At 38.8% G+C, this 17,225-nt stretch overlaps 1 long non-coding RNA gene across 1 annotated transcript; it reads left to right on the forward strand.

The window, feature by feature from the left end:
- The first annotated feature begins 11,537 nt into the window (after positions 1 to 11,537).
- LOC138107301 (uncharacterized) lies at positions 11,538 to 14,423 on the forward strand. Its single transcript, XR_011149389.1, has 3 exons — positions 11,538 to 11,626; positions 14,014 to 14,068; positions 14,339 to 14,423. It is a non-coding gene; the product is annotated as an uncharacterized lncRNA (long non-coding RNA).
- The last annotated feature ends 2,802 nt before the right edge of the window (positions 14,424 to 17,225 follow it).

Consider the following 17,225-nt stretch of genomic DNA (forward strand, 5'->3'; position numbering starts at 1 on the left):
ACTTGTCACCAACTAGGATCATGAGATACGTGGAGAATTCTAGTTCCAACTTTGTGCTAGATTTTCAGGAACAGATTTCCCAGGGCTTGAGTGAGGGACTTTTGGGAGAAGAATGACTGCAGCCCCAAACCCGTCCCAAGAGAGGAAACATACAAGTCTGGAATTTTTTTGTCATAGGTTTTGGTGTTGTAGAAAGCTGGCTCTGAATATAGGAGTTCATAAAACGTTATGTTGGTATAACATTAAGATCTACAAATATTTTTGGCAGTAATCTGTACATTATTTAAGTGAAGGTACTGCTAAAAAATATTAAAGGACATGGAGTGACACCATGCAGCCACATAGGATAGTAAATAAACAGTACTACTGTGAAGTAAACAAAGTGTTAGGAAAACAGAATACTGCAGTGCCCTTACTGGGCACTAGACTTGACATCTGTGCAGTGAGACATTTTTATGACCACTAAGAAAAATTGTTTTAGTGCAATACCTTATCCATTAGGCAACACGGGGCCCTACCTTGTATGGCACGTGTTTGGTTTATCTAGAATGTGAGGAAAGAATGTTGCTGGTGATTTCAGTTATGTTTCCTTTGATGATCCCATTCCAGTTTTGAGACCTGACAAGAAAGAAATCTGAACTAATTCATACAACCACAGGTTTTTATAATTTCTTTAGATACATAACTCTCAAGTTTTAAAACTGAGATCATTGCACCTGCATTGCTATTAAGATGCCTTTATTTGGCTGTTTTGTAGATACCTGTAGAAACCAGAGATTTATAACTAGATCGCTATTTAGATATCAAATTTGTATCTCAGAAATCAGCAGTGGGAAAACTTGAATATTCAGTGCTATTAATGCTGAACTTGTGGGATTTCTGCATTCATATCTGAGTCTGAGTGAGAGCTCAGCAACCTCAGCCAAGTCTGACAGAGCTGAAGCTGGAAAGACCTGTTAAATATCAGAATATTCCCTTGATTCTCACAGGAGTGTGCCTTTTGAGACCAGGTGATACCAAGGGCTCCCCAGCAGTGGACCTGGAGTAAAGTTTTGATTTTCAGCAATGTGGCACCAGATTCACTTCGTTTCTTACTGAGTCAGGTGCCGCAAACCCAGAACTGCAAAGCTCTCTGACTGGATGGGCAGGAAGCCTGGAAAAACTCCTGAGAGAGTGTCTTGAGAAATAGGGAGCATTAATAAGCAAATAGATTTCCTCTATTTTTTTTTCCTTTTTACTTGCTCCAGAGCAGTTTCTCTCTAAGAAAGTGCTTAACAGTACTTGGCAGGTGAGAATGGCCCTTCTCAATCATCTGATTGTGCTAGCCACATATTTGAGCTTACATGTTTTCCTAGGAGAACCAGGGCTGGAAGGAGAAAGCTTTAAGCAGCATATGTGCATGCTTAACAGAGGGATAAGTCAGAATATTTGTAAGAGTCTCTAAATCAGCTTCATCCTATTATACTTTTTCTACTTCACTTAGGAAATCTCTCCTCACGTGGAAGCTGGAGTTTTCAAAAAGTTAACAAATAAATTAAGTGAGGCCTGTATTTAGTTTATCAAGCAAAAAAAATTAAGACACTGAGAATTAACTAAGTTAACATCTTGATTAAAAAACTCTGACTAGTTGAAGATTTTAACTCTGCACAGCATTTCTCCCCCTTTTTGTGTGTAGATAGAAGTTCATAAAGCATGCTTTTGAATTTTTGTGTCATGCTTTATGGGTATATGGGATGTTTGTGTGTGTGTTTATTAATTTTTAAATGTAAATAGCTGTGAATATTGAAAATGGTTGAGAACTGTTCATAATTTATATTATTTAAACTAATTTTCTTGTTAGTTGAGTACATTGTAAAAGATTTTATGTCAAAATTTGTTGTTTCAATACACTTAAATCTGAGGTAGCTGAAAATGATGCAGTGGATTATACAGTGTGTGGTATATAGTCATCTGGTGCTCTTCGGACAACTACATTTTTCTGAAGAAAAAATGAAAGAAACTCTTTAAACTTGTACCCCTGTTATAAAAAATAATTTGCATTGAAAACCGCACTGTAGTTTTAAATTAAAATCAAATTAATTCCTTAATATCTCCTCTTCTTGTACACCTTTTTGCATTCCTCACTGTATTTACTGGACAGTAATTTTAAAACCCATGGGTTTTTTCTGTCTTTATTCATGAATGCATAGCACACTATGTAGGAAAGACTTTTTACAGTTATTTTGTATAATGAAGACTGTGGCTATAAATTTCATATACAGAACTCACTGTCTAAAATAAAGTAAAGAACGAGGTAAGAGCTAAACTCTCTTTAGCTTAAGATCAAATTCTCTTTAGGTTTATTTCTAAATTATATAAAACAAAGAGATAATCCTTGTGTAAACTGAAATGAGCTTTTGCTTAACTTTTTTTTTATCAGTTTAAATTAAATGCAGACCTTAAATAAAAACCTATAACTTTCCATCTAGACAACTCTTGGCTGAGTATTTGGTTGGCCTAATATGCTAGTAGATACTTACTACTTTTGTCATTGTTGTCCTTAATTTGTAGCATATTGTGTAAATGCAATTTATATTTACATATCATATAAATAGCTTTTGTGGTCTAGCCTGGCATATACAAAGCAATATGCATGCTAAAGTAGAATACCCATGGGCGGCTAATTGCAAGAGGGTGCAACATATGTCACTGTAATTAAAGATAGGAATGCAGTGCAAAAGTAAAAAAGAATAAATACAGGTATTCAACCTTGATTTTGTATTATGTATTCTCTGTTGTGGCCTCTTAATATTCTCTGGTTACTGGAATCTGTTAAAGATGATTCATTTAAGCAAGTTGTTAATCCTATAAAATGCTGTGGGAATGATTTTTACAGGTCTTCTTTGCAAGCAAAGGCTTACTTTGAGAAAGATGATATAGGTCTGAGGCTGAAAGCATTCTTGATATACTGCAATTATATATCCCCACACCATGCCTGAACTCTGTAGTTTCAGGTTGGAAATGATAATTCAGTGTTTCTGTGATTGTATTAATAAATAAATTTTACCTGTTCAGTTTTGTTATGTAGAATTCATTTTCTCTGAGTAGGACTTCGCTTTTTTGCAATGTTTTTAACTTGCCTCCCAAACCAAGGACAGAAATCTTCAAAACAAAAAACACCAATGAAAGAATGGATCTTTACCTTAGAGATTATCAAGTACAGCACTATTTTTTCCCATGTACTAGTTTAATCTGCTTAATACATACAGAATTGCACAAGATTAAAGGGCAAGTGAACAGAATGTCCTGGCTGCCCTTATTATGTTTCTCTTAACAGTTTCATATTTTCGAGTAACCTGGAGTAAGAGGAAAAAAAGAAGATGAAAATCCTCCATCTTACTGCGAAATATCTGTGGTGATAGTTTCCCTTGCTGCGAAGCTTTTTAGCTCTGCATTGTTCATGACCTTTAGCAAATCTGAACCATAAGAAAGTGTAAAGATTAATAGTTGATTTAGTTTTCATTAAATTAAAAACATGAGGAGAGAGATATCAGTTCTGTAAAGATGGTCACTTCCATTAAACATCCCACTCCCCCCTCAAAAAGAAAGGAGAAAAAAAGTTAACTTTTTTTCTGTAGTTAAAATTGTTTTGACAGCAAACTGTCTTTACTATGGAGAGAGAGTTCTCTGTTGGAGTTTTGGCAGTCTGTGGTATGTCACTCCTCTCAGCAGAGCCAAGTTTAGATGCTCTCTTAGCTGAAAAGTCCATTCTGGAGTTATAGAGCATCTTTCTGTTCTGGGAAGCTCCCCAGAACAGGAAAAGAGATGACATTCATTCACCCACACCCAGTTGCAGTCCTGCACCTTCTTGCATGTCACTGCTTCCTTCCCATGGCTTCATCCCTTTGCATGCATGGGGAAGACCTGAAGAGAAAGCAGGAGAGCCTGGTCTCTTTTAGGGGTGCAGCTGGTGAAGGAACCATGAATATTTATAACACTGAACCTAAATAACTCATGATGAGGAACACCTAATGCATGTACAGCCTACAGAACAATGCAGAAAACTTCCCACTTTGTTATTATCATTTTAGCTTTGACATGACAATTTTTAAATATTTAATTAGGTGTAAAGAGCTGTTAGATATTTATTGATGTCCTTTTCATTGCAATTTTGTGCTGTGTAGTTAAGCAAAGGAAAAATTGGCAGTTAATGTTACTATTGATGCAACCACTAGAATCATCAATTGCCCGTCAGATAAAACTTTGCCAGTAGGAAAATTTTGCTAGACTAGATGTCAGTGACAGATGGGTGCTGTGTGTGCATGTGTAGAAGAAACCATTGAAATATTTCAGCTACTATTGAGAATATGGTTGGATAAAACACATTTAAGTCAAAAGTCTTACCTTCTATTCACATTGCACAGCTCTCTAAAATGCCTACATTTATATGGTCACCATGTCCTCCCCTGTTGGAGCAGCGAGCGGGTCTCACAGGGTAGGAACCTGAGCTTGAGAGGGTGAACTCAGATTTGCAGCTGGCCTTCTTGCTTGGTGTGTGCCTCTTCTGTTCAGAGCATTGCTGCTGCCACCATCATGGCAAAGATTGAGAGGCCAGACATCTTCAAAGGAAGGATGAAGAGGAGCCACTGGTGCAACTGGATGACCAGAAGCGGGAAATTGAGCCAGAGGCTCATGGTGGGATTTCTGGGGGAAAATGATTTCAAACTCTGCAAAGATACATGTGATCTCAAAATACCTTGAGAGAGCAGTGGCTGTTATCAGTCAGTACCAGAAGGAGAACTCAGGAAATTTTACAAAGACAAGAAGCACAAGCCTTTTGAGCAGTGGGCCAAGATGACATGCTTTTGGTAACACAAACAAAACAAGAACAAAGTCTCAGACCAAAACCCATCAACAAAGGAAACAAAAAGCTATACCCTACCCAGAGATTCACTGTAAGGTCATAAAAATGCTGTGTATTAATGGTCTTAATTATTTTTGAACAAGTATTTCCTTTTTAGCAGAAATTTTTTTGGGGGGGAGAAAAGGACTTTTCCAGCTGGTACATTCATCAAGGGGAGGGAAGGTATGGCTGTGTAGGCCCACTGAGTAATTCTGCAGAAGGGTATTACCTGATTTAAATGCAAAATGGGGAAAAAATTATTCTGTAGGGAAGACACAATAAAGAGATAAAACTGATGGGATAAGGCAAAAGCCTGATTAAAAAGAAGTGGAGCACGAAACTGACTGGGACAGGCTAGGAATTGAGGAGAAAGGACAAGTAAAGTCACAGTTGAGGCATATTTTGGAAGAAGATGATGGGTTTGGGAGTCTGAGGAAAGATGTCTGTAACTGGAAGTCTGAAGTTTGTCAAATGACATTTGGACCAGAGAACATTTAGCAAAGGAGAGGGACTGGGAAAAGGCAAATTTCTTGGAACCAGGTGACTGAACAATGCCTAGAGTCAGAAAGAATGAGGCTCCCTGGTTGAAGAGGCAGGGATAAGGAAACCTGAGAAAACTGGAGCAGTCATGACAAGGATGCTCCAGATTATGCCTTGAGGAGCTGGTTAGTGGCGGATGTCTGTGTGGAAGAGCAAGAGGTTCCAACCCTGAAAAAGGCACATGTGGGTCTGATTATGAAGCTGCACACTGCAATTTGAGCCGGTTTCTTTTTGGTTTTTGTTTGTGGTGATTTGTTTTTCTTTTCTTTTAATCTGGCGCATTACATAAAAATAAACTGTCGGAAAGCGTTATGGAAGCTGCAGTTTCCGCTAGCTCAGGGGTCTCTGGAGCGTGTCTCTGTAACATGAGTCTCAGTGGCACAGGCCCCGGGCTGCTGCCTGTTCTGAGCTTCCCCTCTCCCTCCCAAAGACACGTGCTCCTGCCATGTGCTCCGAGCTCCTTTGTTCGAAGCGTGGGCAAAACCAAATGTAACTCAGACTCTTCAGCAGTGTCTGATTGTCCGGGCACCCCAGGTCCGCCCCCAGCCCTCCCCTTCCCCCTTCTCCGAATAAAAGATGTCAAGGGGAGGCTCCCCCCTCTCTCTCAGCTCAGCTATCTTCCTATGAACGTCTCTGGTTGTCTGTCTCATTTTGAAAGCTTCTAACTGCAGGAAATTGAGCGAGCAGGGAGCTATATTTCTCCCTCTTTGCTTCTGCTGATGGTATTTGCTTTGCAGCTGATACAGGTACCGATTTTTGAGCTACTAAAGTGCTAGATCGCCCGTGCTGCCTCTCTGGGCTGCTCGAGGCTTTCTAAGGCATTAAACTACTAGCCTAGCCAGTATAAAGCTGAAAAGATACCCTCCACAGCCCTGTACCAAGGAACTGCTAAGGCCTTCCCAAGGCAGCAGTTTGTGTCATTACTTGCTGCTGAAAGGGCACCTGGAAGCAAAGAAAACCATGGCTATCGCTCTCTCCAGAACGTGTACATGTATATACACAGACATACATACACGTGCATATGTATATGTGTGTGTATATATGCAGAAAGGGGAAATGTGTGATGGTATAGCTAATACAGTTTTTCCATTTGCCTCATATGTAATGGCATAAAGGTGTTTTCACTTGTTCAGATTAAGGACCTGCCTTTTGTATCAAGGAGCATCTGCTCTTTGACAGTGGCTGTAGCAGATGACTGTGGAAGAATAATCAGCTATACAGCCATGTTATTCTGTTAGGTCTCCCTCCTTCACGGTTTTCAGGTTCTAGTGATCTATGTCTCAGGGATTTCCTGTGCTGGAGGTGATATCTTAGTGTTTAATAGCCCTTGATGGATTTTTCTTCCCACCCACAATATCCCCTGGCAATGTATTTCAGTTTTATATTGTGTGTGAGAAAAGATCTGCCTTTACTTGTTTGTACCAGCTGCTTGATGTTTATTAGTTCCTGTCATATGAGGCACACTGAAAAATTGTTCCCTGTTGACTGTCTTGCTGCCATGCTTCAGGATTATTTAGATGCTTCTGATTTTTCTATCTCCATCACCTTGCTTACAGGATGAAAAGACCAAGTCAGTGACCTGTTTGGTACACTTTGACTGTACTAGTCACACTTTTTTGTGAGATATTATCATCTAACTCAGAAAGAAAAAATAATTACACTTTAATTAGATCACGTAGCCTAAAACTGCCAATAAATACTTTAAGTCCTGCCCCCAAATCCTTTTTTTTGAGTATATACTATGAAGATAGAAAAACATCATTGCAGGAGTATTAAAAAAAAATCTGCAAACTTTTTATAAAACTGATTCACCTATGTGTTTGCTAGTATGATTCTATATATAAAAAATTGAAGCTGACTGTATGTGCTCCTCCTTCTTCCCTTCATACAACTCAGAATAATTCAGTAATATTTGAAAATGTGACAACTTATGGGTCTGATATAAGAACCTTTGTTGGTCCAAAGCAAAAAAGCCATGAATGTTTCTTTACACATGGTATAAGCCTTGCTTACAAAGCAGAAAGCTAGCATTTTAAGTTATGGCCATTTTTTATACAGAAAAAATACAGAAAAAATTGTTATAGGAAAAATCTAGTAATTTTAGACTTCACTTACATGAATTTGGAGGCCCAGATTTCATAATGGAAAGAAATCAGTAAGTGTTCCTAGTACCAGTTTGATTGGATTCATTTATTCACTGATGCATTCATTTTAGTGTTCACACTGTCTTCTCTAAACTGTGTATTTGATTTTTTTCCAGCCATGATTTTACTTAATTGTATGGGGTTGGCACATAGTAGTCTCATAAACACTTGGAAAACTGGAAAACTTTATAGGTATGGGGAATTTTTAAGATAAAGTCATCATAAAAAGAAGGGAAAACTACTATGATTATATCCCAGGAAAATAGTACTATACAGTTCCTCCAAATACTATGGATCTGTGGCTTTCCCATAAGATTTAGCATAGATAATGGTGCTGGGATTTAACAAAAAGAAAACTCTTTTCACTAACTTACTTAGAATCATAGCACCTTTCTTTAGCATGCTGGTCAAATACTTCCCTCCCTTTGCTTTGAGGCAATCCACTACTCTCTAGAGAATGGCAAACCAGAGCCATTACATGTAATTTGAGTCTCGCCCCTAAGATCTTGCTTTTATTAAAACATCGTGGTAATTCCAAAAAGTAACAGTAATGGTAAAAGGTCAGTGCATTAACTCTTGTAAACAGTTGTCATTCGCCCTGTGTGTGTCAATTACAGTCTGTGGTAATTTTATTTTCAAATAGAAAGAAGTCAAGGTGTCCTGTGAAGGGGTTAGGTCACTGGTCTACCTCTTCATTTTCCTGTCAATAAACAAGGGGGGAAAAAAGCTTCATTGGAGCAGTTCATCACTAGCAAAGTGTCTTCCACCGCTTGGCTCAGAGGACATGCTAGGAAGGGCCCAGCAGGCAGCAATCTGAGACACGCTGGAGAAAGAGAGAAGGTACTCAACACACTGAGCAGCTAAGCCTGGAAACAATATATGAAGGTTCTTCTATGGCTCCTTGAGCAGGTGTGTCTATAAACCCTACATGTACCTCTAAACTGCATGCAATCCAGCCCACTTTTAAAGGCATTACAAGTTGCTGGAAATGCTTACACTTTAGACCAATCACAGCAGAAACACTAAAAATGTTCGAGAATTAACTCCGACAGGGAAAAAATCAAATTACGTTTTCCTTTATGTGATCTGCCTACTGAATTGGTGTTGTGAGCAGTTGTGTGGTATTGAAAGAAGCTCTATAAATATTTCTATACTACTTGACAATGAGGTTTTTTTTTCTTTTTTTTTTTTTTTTTTCCCCTGAGAAATTAGTGCTTCATGTCTCTTTCTATATGTAAGTGCAGTTTCCAGCTAAGTGCTTGTCAGGTATTCTTGGTGATATCACTTGTGGGATTAGATGCTTTGTGGAAATTTCCTCTAGCTTAATTCCAATTTACCTGGTCCCATGCACATGAAAATAAAATAAGATACCTATATGCACACACCACTTGTGTATTTTGGTTTGTATATGAATTAAAATCACACAAGATTTTTCTATGTAACAGGTAACAGCTGCCATCAAGAAATGGTTTACTGCAAAGTACAGGGTGGTTTATCTTCTTTCTGCACCAATAGTACAGGCAGATGGAATTGAGTTATCATCCCACAGCAAAAAGGGGCACACTTCCCCTGGGGTAAGCTTTACTACATCATAAGAAAACCACCCTTCTTTCTAGGTTGTTAATTCTTATTGAAGCCTGGCATGCCATTACAAGATTAATTTATAATCTCTCAGGGACATGCATAAGGCAGGATGCCAATATATAATTAGATGGATTTTATTCTCTGTCATCATGAGATTTACTTGGTAAAAATGCCTGCTTCCAAGACAGATAAGAAACTCCTGACTAAGCAGAGTAGAGCACCACCTAATCCCACTTCCTGTCTTTGGTGTACACTAGTCCATTTTCAGTGAGATGTGGACAAAGAGGAGGCAGCTCAGAAGCTGATCTGTTACAAGGCTGAATGTGTGGCCTTACTGGTTTTGCTTAACTTGACTGTGTTATCTCCTTATGAACTTTGTTTGAAGTGACTTTGCATTTTGGTTCATCTTGAGCAACACAGAATTAGCATATGATAAGGTTGCAGTGCCTAGAATGTGCTGATATAAAAGACCCATAATTTTGTTTGTCTGAATGAAATCAGACCACTGTGTTTGTGTAACTCCAGTTTTGGAGCTAAGTGGAGTTGAAGGGCAAAGAGGATCAAGCATAGTGAAGGAGGAAATCTTAAAGGACAGATCTAGCAACTACGAAGCATTGGGAAAAAGTTTGTTTTAGTGCTTAACAGACAAGGTGAATCACAGGAAGAAGTATGTTTGGAGGATATCCAGCATACATAATTTTTTATTTTTTAAGTTGTAGCAGGATGAGAATGCCACTAGTTCTATTGTACTGTTTGCCTCTGTCTTAAGTGGAGTAATCTGTCTACAACACTGATTTGTTTGTATATGTTCATCTTGTGTGTGAGTTTCTGGGCAGGGTTAATTGGGAATTACTGGGCCACCTATGGTTCTGACTTCCCATACAATTTAATTAGGTTCCCTTTTTCTCTTGTACGTCAGAAGCCTTTTATGGTCTGAGACCTTTGATGCAAGAAAAAAATCTCTGATTGCTAAGACATACTTTGGAATTTCCTAGTGTGTTCATTCCAGCAGTGCAGCTTTATCCCATTTACTGACAAAGGGGCTTTAGCCTGGGTTTGAGCAGCTACACAGCACAGAGGTATATTTGTATGTAGCCATTACTGTTTTCAAGTCTTTTAGGTGTCGATAAATGGGTTTCAATCCTCGCACCATTCATACCTCTGAGCCCAACAGACCAGAAATTTGGACAAAAGCCTTTGCTTTAACTATAATTTCAGAGTCACTAGGTGTGTACCCAGACTTTATCTTTGTCAATTTCGTGACATCTCAGAAGTGCAGAGCTTGAGGTCTGTGTAGACATCTGTGAGGTTGATTGTGAGCTACTCAGAGGAGCTCCAGGTATGGAGCATCATCAGGTGATGTACACCCACAGCTTCTCTGTGAGGGCAGACTAGGTAGAAAATGGGGCAAGCATCCCTCAGACACGTCAGGTGTACATCAGTAGCAAATGTCTGCAATTGCTCTTTGTTCAAGTGAAGAGCATTTACTACTCCTTGTGGGAAGAGATAATCAGGGAGGAAGTTCTTCTTCATAAGGGGCACTCTGAGAAGATTCTTGAATATGCTGTAGTTGATTTTCAGGGCAGTTCTTAGAGGCCCAAGTTAGCCTAATGCTATTCTTCTGAAGTTTATAGAAAGCATATTCAGTGACTGGGGCAACATGATATATTGATTTTGTTCATGTGTTTCTGTTTATGGTGACTGATGCTGGGATTGTGGTGATATAGTGCCAAAGATCATTAATCTTCTAGTATCTTTTTTGTTCTTGTTCCCTCATGTTAGATCCTAGCTGTAGATATAGCTGGAAAATGGCTGTCAGAATGGAATACGATAGGGAGTTGCTGGAAAGGAGCCATTGCTGTGCCTTGTTACAGATTCAGAGCAAAAGCTTTCAAAGAGCATTCCTCCGGCATTCCTAAAACCACAGTGTGTGGCACTCCTAATATTGTTTGGAAGAAGGCATCTGGCTCACCTACTTCACTTTATAAAGTGACTATAAGGAAATGAAACCAATGGAGGTTACTTTTTAGTTTTCCTGTATGGAAACAAAATAAAAAAGTACCTTTTGCTTAATAAGAGCAATTAAAACTCAGTAAGTCAAATAAAGCCCGAGGAGTAAAAAGATCTGTTAATTTGTCAGTGATTTGATTAATTTTTTGTAAGAAACTGAAATAAAATTGAGAATCCACTTAGAAAGTCAATGTCAGAAAGTCAGAAAGGTATTTAATTGTTAAAAAAAAAATCAACTGTTAAAGCAATCAGTAAATGCACACATCCTGTGAAGGACTCTGATTCTAATTGCTGTGTGTGTAGCTCCAGCTCTGAGAGTGTGAGATAAATTCAAGTGAAAGCAGTGCCTCTGACTGGAGTGTTTTGATCCAGGTGTAAAAAGGCATCCAGAGTTTCTGTTTCCTTGCTGATGCCTCTCATAGGGATGAGACTACTCTCTCAGACTGCTGTATGACTGCAGCCTCAGGTAAATGACAATTTAATTACTCAGGTTTTGGTTTGTTGATCAATGTCATTGATCTAGAATATGCTTTCAGTAGCTATGTATATCTACCAGGTTGGTAGACATATGCTCATAGGCTGAACTCTGTTCTGTTCAGCTGAGATAGTAGCATAATATCAACCTGTAATTAATTCACTGACTTAGATAAAAAATAATTACTGTTTCTGACAGTGTTAGTATTCATTCTTTGCTCTGAAATTTAATGAGTAAATTTGTAAAGCTTATGTTAAAGTATGTTCTCAGAAAGCAAACAGCAAGGAAAAATTTAAACTTTTTCTTAAATTATGCTCTTTAGATAATACTATATTTTAAAACTTTATGGAATGACTGGATAGTGTTGAAGGACTTAAATTAGTTAATGTTTTATACAGCAGTTTTGTTATTTCTGTTGTTTGGTTGTTTCATTGCATATGTGACAGAATACAGATACAGTCTCCTTCCAAAGGAATATGTTTGTGACTTTGGAAAGCTCCTGGGAGTTGTGATTTCAGTATGCTTGAGTATATGAATGGATACAGCCGGCTATGTGGCTGAAGGTCTATTTTCTTCACACACATGCATTTAATTATACATCTATAATCTACTCAAATTCTCAGTGTCACCTCTGCTCATGGTGGCCGTGGAGGCACTGTTACCGACAGGAGACTGGAATATGCTTGCATTGTAACTACTGCACATAGAAAAATGCTCCGTGTTTTTCATGACAAGATCTTCATAAGCTGTGGCCCAGAGAAAGGAGCTGTAATTGACAGCTTCTCTCTTAATATTTGGAATATTTCTACAGGCAAAGTAGAAAATGATATCTCCAAGCGGAGTGAAGATGCTTCTGCCGTGTTTCTAATATCTGCATTGTGATGAGCCAACCTGGAGTGAGTGGTTCTGTTTAAGAATCAATAAATCTTCCTATGTTCAAATTAATGGACTGGATCTTTTTTTCTTACTCTAAAACTTCTTTGATCCCCAAAAGGAGGATTTGCTAATAAATAGGTTTGGTGTATGTGTACTATGGCAGTATGGTGTGAAATGTGTCAGAATATATGACAACAAACTCAGAATCTGCAAACAGATCGAGTTTTATTATTGTTTACTGTAGAAAACTTTCTGTAAAAAGACAGGCAATGCTTTGTTTTGTTTTGCTTTTACTATAAGGATGGATAAGGGACAGAAGGCACAGCTTGGCTTTCAGGGAATGGAGCTCTTTTTCTACCTCCTGTGTGAGTGAGAGGCAAGGCCAGTTCTGGATGGAGGCAAAGCAGTCAGTCACCTACGACAGCAAGCTCTTGACAAAATGGCTCTGGATCCCTATTTCATCCTATCTGTGTTAGAGACAGGGAAGATCTGCTGGTGTCAGACAGTGTGTCAGAATGTGTGAGAAGGCAGCTACTTGTGGTAACATTTATTATTCCAGCCAGGAACAGTAGGATCACAAGCCCATTTTCCTGAATTCCCTGACAAACCTGTCTCACCGCTCACCTACCAAGGCTGGAGGTACTATTCCAAGAAACTCAGTTTCAGCTGATGAAGTTCAGTTTTTGATAAGAAACTCTGAGAAGATGACTCTGGCCCAGGATGATGTTTGGCTTCTCAAGCTGGATGTGACATGAGCATGAGCATATATCACATTGGAGTAGAAAAAAATGAAAGGTTCTGTTCATAAATAATTCTTATATATCTGCCTTATAAATGCAGGCAAAAGAAATTCACTGGGTATGGGCAACATGAACCACTAACCTTCTGATAAACCACTTTTCATGAGGCATTTTCTATAACCAATGCATCTGTATTCCACTCGTAGTCATCACAATGCATTTGTTTCAAAAATCTATGTGTGTAAAGACATAAAAATTGCCTTGCCTGAAAGCTGGCTATAAAGTGACTAGAATGAGTGGTTTTTTCTGTTAATATGTGTCCATTAAAATACTTTTTCCAGAAGAATTCTACAGAAAAGTAAGTTTTGTAAATGGGAGTTGAGACTATATTTCAAAAATTGTTCTTTTTTTTAATAAAAGAAAATAAAAAGGAATCTCTGTCTTTCAAGTTGTTTGTAGTTAAACTTCTAAAAGAATTTTCTAAGCACTGAAACAGTTGACTTTAAACCCCAGTCTTTCCCTTATTTTAAAGCAGAGGTTGTCCACTGGCATGATTTTGAACTGCAGCATGTTTCATACATAGTTCAGGTGCACCTCCAAGACATCTCTGTTTTTAGAAAGGGAAGAAATGAGTCATTATGTGCTGTTCAGCAAAGACTGTGTTGCCACTATGAGGATGTAGTATCATTCCAACCTCCCAACCTAATCTGGCAGTGGTACCCTTTGGAACCATTACCATGTCCCATTTGTGATCTATTCCAGGAGTTCCTTCTCTTCACCACTTTAAAGGCTGTGGGATGTGTCTTGTGGCTCTCAGGTAGGTGAAATTTTGCTATATGGCTCACAGAGCAAGGATATTTGTCAGCCTTCTTTAAAATATTTTAGAGGTAATGATAACGAGTGAGCTGCATCTGGTCTTGGAGTAAAGCGGGTTTTTTTCACATGGGTTGTTCTGAACCTCACTTTACATATGAAATAAGCTTGGTTCAATCCTCGTGCACACATTTTGTTGAGACAGCTCAAGATATTAGCAGAAATGCTGAAGTGAGCAACTCAAGACTTGCATTTTTGCTTTGTTTTTCTTCAGGCAGGGTGAGGAGAGAAGGCTGCAGAAGCCATCCTGTTTCCTTCAGCTGACAGCAAAGTGCAGATTTCTTGATTGTGTGCAAAGGATATTGGTTATGCTCTACAAATACTTTAGTCTTCACTTGAGAGGGTATTAATACTCACACAGATTTCTTCTTGTTATGCAATTATGGAAATGAGCCCAAAGGATGCTTAATAAATTACTAAATAGCAGGGCTGAATTTGTGGTAATAAGAGCACAATATCCTTACTAAGTGCACACAGTCAGAGCAAAACAATGATATTTTTCAATTATAAACACATGCTCTGGAGCATGATATCACTGCACATTTTTGCACTATCCTTTCATGTCCAAAATTAAAGATGTAACAGAAGGAGCTGTTCTTAAACCGCACACCTGACATTACATGGCTTCATTTTTTGGAAATCTTTGCAATAACATGTTATTTATTTCTTGTGGCAATGAGGACTTCAATAATTTATTTACAGTAGAGATAGCAGTTTCAGTAATATTTTCAAAAATACTCTTTTGCATGTTACCCACCCTTCTAGACTTGTCTGCAAATTTCCAGTTCATATTTATCAATTTATTTCAGTCTGCATCTTCTTATTTGAATAAGAGGCTTTCTACATCTGTTATTTTAGGGCACTTCCTTTACTCCCTTTCCAATATACTTACAATCTGTGATTACATGAGATGTTACTGGAGAAACAAACTTTTGAGGACAGGAGTCATGTTTGTTGCTTATCATGCCCCAATTTCTACGTGCATCTGTGGGCAGTAGTTCTGAACTCACTCCTCTGGCAGGGAGATGGTATAATATAAAATTGATGTTTCAATCTGAAAATTTAGTATTTTTTGCTTCAGAAAGAACAGACATCCTCTGAAATGGAATGCTGTATTAGCTTTTGAGTGTCAGAAACACAATATAAATAGCATCAATCCTTGCTGTAGATCAAGCAGAGAAGAACTGGAGGCAGTTTTCATCCTACCTGTGAGTTCCCAGCTGTGCTGTGAAGTAACTTTTAGCTTTGTTTGAACCCTAGGGATGACAGAAAACCACTACACCTAGCTTAAATGCAGGCAAAAATACTTCTTGCAAAACAGTCTTATCTTGGAACTCAGAATATTGTGAATGCCAAAAATACAAATGGATCCAGAAAGTAACTGGATGAATTCAGAAAAGAAAATTGCCCTGGAGCTATTAAATGCAAAGATATGGATACAACTTCTGGCTTCTGATGTCCTAAGGTACATGTTTCCACAAGTTGCAAGTTTAAGCATCTCTCAGTAATGTTTCCTTGTAGACTTTTGCCAGATATCACCAGTGATCAGTGAGAGGAGGAACAGGGAGCTATACCGAGCTGGTCTGTGTCTAGGAAGACCAAAATAGCCTCACTGTGCCTGTCCCAACCAACCTTTCAGCTCTCTACATGATGGACCCTGTTTGTCTGGAGCAGAGTAATGACAGTAGTTAGTTAACTCGAGAACAGGAAATTCTTCATATTACTCCCCTTATGTCCTGTGCCAGCCCTTTCCTCTGGGATGCTCAGAGTTGCTCACCTCTCACCTTTACCTGAGGAAGAAGAATTGGGAGGGCCACCAGTGGGCAGGACAGGGCTGGAGACACCTGGAGACCAACCAGCATCGCTGGGGCAGGTACTGACAGCCTTAGGCCCTGACATGCTGGGGTCCCAGGCTGGGAAGCCCCAGGGGTCTGGGCAGGGACTGGGATGGGGATTCCCTTGGGATCTGGGCAGTCCTGTTCATAACTTTTCCACAGTGTGAGTTAGCTCTGCACTCCACAGGAAACACTTTCTCCCTGGGATGGGAAAGCAGTGAGTTTAAGCTAATTTGATGGGCGCTGTCTGACTAGCAGAAAAAAAAAAGTACTATTAACAAAAAAACCCTCAAGATTTTGAGAGAAAGGTATTTTACTTGTAAAGAACTAAAAAAGCTGCAGCCCACTTGCCTGAAGTGCTGGAAAAGCCATATAATTCTAGTGCCAGAGGTGGCCTCATGCAGGAGGTCATGTTTGCTAGTGTGATCCACTGAACTTGCTGGATACCTGGAGCTGGAGTACACCACCAGGATGTCCAGCTGCTGGGCATATTCCTGGGTCCCATATAGGAGTGCTGGTGACTGCTAAGCTTGGGGTTAGACTGAACTTTTTGACTCAGGAAAGACATAGAAGTTGGGAGACTTCTTCTTGAGAGAAACCAGGTGAGCAAGAAAAAGAGCTGGCTGTACAGGATGAATCAGAACAGCCATTTACCCTTACCTCAGGATAAAGACTGAGTGATACTGAGATATTTCAAGTGCTTTCAAGAGGAAGAGTGAATAAAAGTAGGAGACTGATGTGAAAATGCAGTAATGTTGTATTTCCTTACTTATGGAAAAGCCCCCTGGTTATCATTTAGCTGACAGTGCTATGGAATATAGTAATGGACTGCTTAAACTTCCCTTACTTTAAAGAAAAAAAAAGTAAAAAAATTAAGATGACACCCGGAATATTTAAAGCAAATTTAAAGAAACTTAGGAAATAGGTTGATCTTGAAGGTTTTATATTAGAAAATTACTTCAGAAAATAAGTCCTAATAAGGATATAACAGATCCTAAAGATGTCTAGGCACTATCAGGGCTTCTGATATTTAAGCTTTATGCCCATATTGGTTAAATTCTGGAACAGAGCAAGAACTAATGTAGAAGTAGCTTCTAAGATGATTTAGTAAATATTTAGAGCTCATTCCCATGTTTTGTACTGAGCCTGCTCTGCTGCAGTTCCACAGCCAGCAGTGTTGCAGCAAGCAAACTCAAAATTAGCCTCTGTCCATATATATGGGCAGGACATATTCTTAAGTGGAAATCTCCCCACAGACTGATAATT

This window comes from Aphelocoma coerulescens, chromosome 3 (assembly GCF_041296385.1).
Source record: "Aphelocoma coerulescens isolate FSJ_1873_10779 chromosome 3, UR_Acoe_1.0, whole genome shotgun sequence".
NCBI classification, from domain to species: Eukaryota; Metazoa; Chordata; class Aves; order Passeriformes; family Corvidae; genus Aphelocoma; species Aphelocoma coerulescens.